The sequence below is a fragment of the Montipora foliosa genome, chromosome 9 (assembly GCF_036669935.1).
Source record: "Montipora foliosa isolate CH-2021 chromosome 9, ASM3666993v2, whole genome shotgun sequence".
Taxonomy (NCBI): Eukaryota; Metazoa; Cnidaria; class Anthozoa; order Scleractinia; family Acroporidae; genus Montipora; species Montipora foliosa.
The window spans coordinates 33,530,643-33,535,642 of NC_090877.1; the positions used below are offsets into that span (position 1 = coordinate 33,530,643).

The 5,000-nt window shown below is 38.4% G+C and overlaps 1 protein-coding gene and 1 long non-coding RNA gene across 2 annotated transcripts in view; one reads left to right on the forward strand and one right to left on the reverse strand.

Annotated features, from left to right (window-relative positions):
- LOC137971019 (uncharacterized) overlaps positions 1-5,000 on the reverse strand; it is a 64,126-nt gene that overhangs the window by 33,548 nt on the left and 25,578 nt on the right. The window lies entirely within an intron of this gene.
- On the forward strand, positions 3,358-4,991 carry LOC137970436 (uncharacterized). The gene is made up of 3 exons (XR_011116814.1): positions 3,358-3,542; positions 4,219-4,305; positions 4,751-4,991. It is a non-coding gene; the product is annotated as an uncharacterized lncRNA (long non-coding RNA).

The following is a 5,000-nucleotide window of genomic DNA, read 5'->3' on the forward strand; positions in this document are numbered from 1 at the left end:
AAATCATTGTCAGTTGTTATGTGGCCGTGATTTTGCAAATGAAAGACTCTTTCTCTGCCAATTTGACGTTTACAGCTCATAATGAACAAAATTAAACAAAATTACCTAAAATAGGGTGACCTAGCCCCTTTAATAATGAGTTTTTACAACAAACAACTTCAAGTTATATTACAGATTTATCTTTCTGGTAATCTCTCGCCATTTTCCGAAGTTTACCTGTACTTGACGTAGACTGTCACTGTGTTAACTGTGTTAACATTTGTGTTAACTGTTTGCGCATTCCACGGATACGCCCTTGTAGGCGTCTTGTTTACAATCAAAACAGTTTCAGTGTCTGGTGTCATGCAAGTGAAAAAATGCTCTATTTCTGTTTATTTCAAAACCAAAAACGTTACGGAAGTGGTAACTGGTCAAAAGATTTATTTCTAGATAATCTTCAACCTTGTATCGATAAAAATCAGGAAGACCTCACGGTTTTGATTTTAGAATCTGTGAAAACCATGCATCCAGTCAGCGAACGTTCGAATGATCTAACCGAGCGCCTTTCAAATAAAATTCACATTAAAGATACCTGTCGTCTTTTAATAATAAAATGTACACAAATGGATAATTAACTCAGGTGCTTAGAGAGATCCTTAAGCCCACGGAGGAGGAGAGCTGTAATCTGGAAATACAAGCGATGGGCTCTGAAGTGATGTGTACGGTGGCCCAAAAGGGTCAATCACAAATCAGTTTATCAAAACACAATACAATGTTGCAAGATTTCGCCCCGATGGATTTCACGCCAAATTGGTATTCTTCGTTAAACAACCTAACTACAACAACCGATAAAGAAGATCAGGAGAATGCTCTATATCGTTGTGTCCACTTTTGCCGTTTTAAATGGCAAATGCAGGAGTAAAATACGCTGACATCCACAACTGTACACAATGATGACGTCAAAATCCGATCCGATCCCAGTGCTTTGTCTCATATTTGCGAGGTTTCTTCGCATTTTAGATATGTTCTCAGAACAGAAATTAAATTGTTTTTGTACAGAAATGCTTCTTAGACCATTACAGTTAAAACATCAAAGTAAAAAATGGTCTTGAAATTTCGTAGTCTCCTTCGCAGCCGTTTTTTTGGATGTCACGCAACGCTCCCCCAAGCGTTGGGGGTAGCGTTGCGTGACATCCAAAAAACGGCTGCGAAGGAGACTAGAAATTTCGAGTCATGTGCATTTTAAACAATATTTCTATGACCCTCCATTGTAGTCAATCCCGTCGTGAAAATGCTAGGTGAAAATGCGACCCCATCCAGTGGCATATCCCCATTAACCAGGCTCACATCAGTAATAGGAAGTACTCCCCCCCCCCCCCCCCCCTTATCGGTCGCCTCCGCATTCACAGCTAAATCTAGGCAACGTCGTGGGAAGTAAACTAAATAACTGGATTACTTGTAACATTTATTCTTGCCCAATTTTTTTTTCCACCCCAACTGGAGTATGCTGCGAAACAAAATTAGAAGTTGCAATTCGACAAATGGCAAAAATTTGTGCGATACTGAGAGGCAGCATTGAAGTGCTTATCACCAGGAGCCCATGGGCTCCTGTTATCACCTCAACACATTTTTCCACTTTATTTATTTATTCTCCGAAATCGTGCAAACTACATCGTGTTGTTTTTAGAAACTTTTGATTGAAATGCTTTTAAGTGGCTTTACCAATAAAAAAATGAAATTTCAATCAAAAAGTAAAGATTTCGATTGCACAATTTCGCAGAATAAATAAAGCGGAAAAGTGTGTTGAGGTGATACGATTTCAGGCAATCGCATTAGGCGTATGCCCAGGATTCTTTCGCCCGTTACCAAGCAACTACCTCCTATCCTCACACAGCCAATTTTCGATCATAGAAATGAAGGTAACAGGTCAATTCCTTGTTTCTTGTGGAAGAGAATCACCGTCCCGCAGCAAAAGCCTATGACTAGGAGCGAACAACAGTCATATATAGACTGTCACTGCGTTTTCACAGACCGATCTATTTTTAGTTTAAATTTCCCGCGAATGAAACTCCCGCAGAAGTCCGATGACCAAACATAAGCAACTAACTTGACGTCATAGCTCCACCGAACCGGAAATGCCTTTGTTTTTTTTCTGGAAAAGGTAGTTTAAAAATAGATCGATCTGTAAAATGCACCATGTCAACAATCTTAAGAATTTGTGCAGAATTTTATGGGGTAACTGTCAAAATATGTGGAAACTTCCAAAAGTTCCTATTCTATATATACGTCTTTTAGATTATTTTCTGCGAGTGCCTATGATTTGTTCTTATCAAATTTGTAAAAAAAAATCTTATTTCCGTGACTCTGATAAATGACTTAACCTGCGATCAGGCTCTATTTTAGTTTCGCGTGGTACGTAATGTGGAGTTGGCGAAACGAAAAATAGAGCCTGACCAAATTCCTCTTCGAAATTCCTTCCGCCCACTTTTTTTGATTGATTGCCATGTCCTTCATCGGCCAATCAAATTTACTGCCATTACACCAATACACGCGTGGACGGCAGATTCACGCTATTTTGTTTTGACCAGAGTTAATTACCGTGGGAGGAATATTATGAACGAATTCGAAAGTTACCGTTGGCTTTAATTTGAGAAAAACACATTTAAAGCATGGGGAATGTTTTCGAGATAAACTAAGTATAAAGCCAGGATCCGAGCCAGGATCCGAGCCAGGATCCGAGCTAGGATCCGAGCCAGGATCCGAGCTAGGATCCGAGCCAGGATCCGAGCCAGGATCCGAGCTAGGATCCGAGCCAGGATTCGAGCCAGGATTATAATGCTGCATAATAATAATTAGGTGAATGACATTGTTACGAGTTCGATGTTTCAAAGTGGTAGGTATAGTTTGCAGTCTAATCAGAACGCAGTGTCAGAACACAACGAAGTTGTTTATTTCACACGAACGTAGTAATTCCACTCCGGACTTAACAATACTTCGACCTCCGTCGCTCTTGTATAAACACACGGCCTCTGCCTTGATATCCACGTAAACTCTCTGTTACACTTAACAAACACGACCTCTGTCACTCTTCAAAGCCTCCAAGCTTTACACGCGACCTTCGTCACACTTCAGTAAACACTGCTGTAAAACTCCTCAAACATTCCTGAGATAAAAAAAACCTCTAAACACTACATCGACTCGCTTATATACTTTACAGCGAAAGATTCTAGAACTTTCCGGCTACAGTAAATAAAGTAATATTACCAGGGGGGGGGAAGCAACTTCCCATACATTCTCTTAAATGAAATCCAAACGATGTTCTCACAACTTGCAAAGCAATCATGGAGGCATCAGTCAGCGGATTCGTGTATTGCGCACGAGCAGAATTTGTCATCCCGAAATGTAAACAAAACAAGAAACATGGCGACCGATGTCGGTGCGAAATGTGGTGGCTTTTTTTAGGTTATACAACGATTTTTTTTTATTTCGAAGCCCTTCAATTTGGAAAATTTACTTCTTGGTGGACGTCGATTTTAACGCACAGTAGTTTCTCCGAGATCAAGGTAAAGCAACATTTTGTTAATGTGTATGACTTCGCGTTAAAAAAGCCTCTTGAGCTAGTAAGCTTAAGATTATCAGGATTATCTGGATTATTGGCTAGGTTATAAAACAGGTTGGTGAGCAAACAGTAATTATCCCCGCTGTATAGTAACTGGCAATTTTTCAAGTTTTTTTCAATTTTTTTGTCTTTTCTAAAATGTCAATCGGGCGTTCGATTTATGGTATTTGTACTAGAAACACTTAATACTCAGAGATAGACATTCCTTTGCATGTGTTCTTTGATAACTAAACCTACGTTTTACTTTGTAATTTTTTCCAGCTAGCATTTATTACCGCCTATAAAAAGAAATTCGTTCGCGAAAAGAGAATATTGTGAAAACCAGCTTTCATTGAGGAAGAGTTCTTTTGCTTGCATTGTTTGTTTTACTTCAATTGCATTACTTGTCTTTGAGGATTTTCATTGATACTCCTGGGGCGAGATTCCTACATAAAAGCGATGGAGTGCTCATCAGAATTTTTAAAACAAAGCCTTAAAACGAATTAGAATAGTCTTTCCAACAAACTTTTGTTTGGCTTTATATAGTCTTTTTAGCCAGAAAGGTACTAAGGTAAACTCTACATATGATCAGGTTACTTTTTGTTGTTTGTTATTTTTTTAATTCTTTTGCCACACCACAGACATAATACAAAGATAAGGAATAAAGAAAAAGAGAGAAGAAATAAAATTATAAAGAGAAGAGACAAGAAAAAAGAGTTTTAAACATTGTAAGTGGTTCAGAGTCATGGAGTTTAATTGTGTTTCGGTCAAGGCAGAATGGAGCACACCTGTCACTTTTTCTAGGATTCCCCCTACCCTCCCTTTGGTTCTGGTTATAAAATTTTCAAACCAGTTTCATTTTCATTTTTATTTGCTCCACTTTGTGATGACACTGAGACAACAAAAAATGAGAATTAAATTGGTTGAATTAAAAGTTTTCTAATCAAGGTTTTTTTTTGAAAAAACAAAAACAAAAACAATTACATGTCTGGCGCAAATATACACAATTTCAATTTAAGCAATTTCCATTTCTTTCGAGGTGAAGTCAGTCCTCTTTCATCTAAAAGGCTTCCCTGCCATGTTCTCACATTCTGTCTTCCACTGCATCCACAGTGCCAGTTTCAGCAACCAAAATTTGTCTATCGTTGACATTGTGTTTTTCATTTCTTACAGGAGAAAATAACAGTTGGATTGTTCTATCACCACTGATTGCAATTTTCCAGCTGGGAGGGAGTTTTGTTATCAATAAAGAGTATAAATGGGCCATGTCAAGACGATGACGTGCCATTATGGGGAGGACATTTCATTAAGGGTTGATCACTGAGTGTTAGGTTGTTGCGCACGAAAATGTTTGAGGCCTTGACTGCAAAAACAAATAAACAAATAAAATTCTTGTTTCTTGTCGTTGACTGGACATCACAAG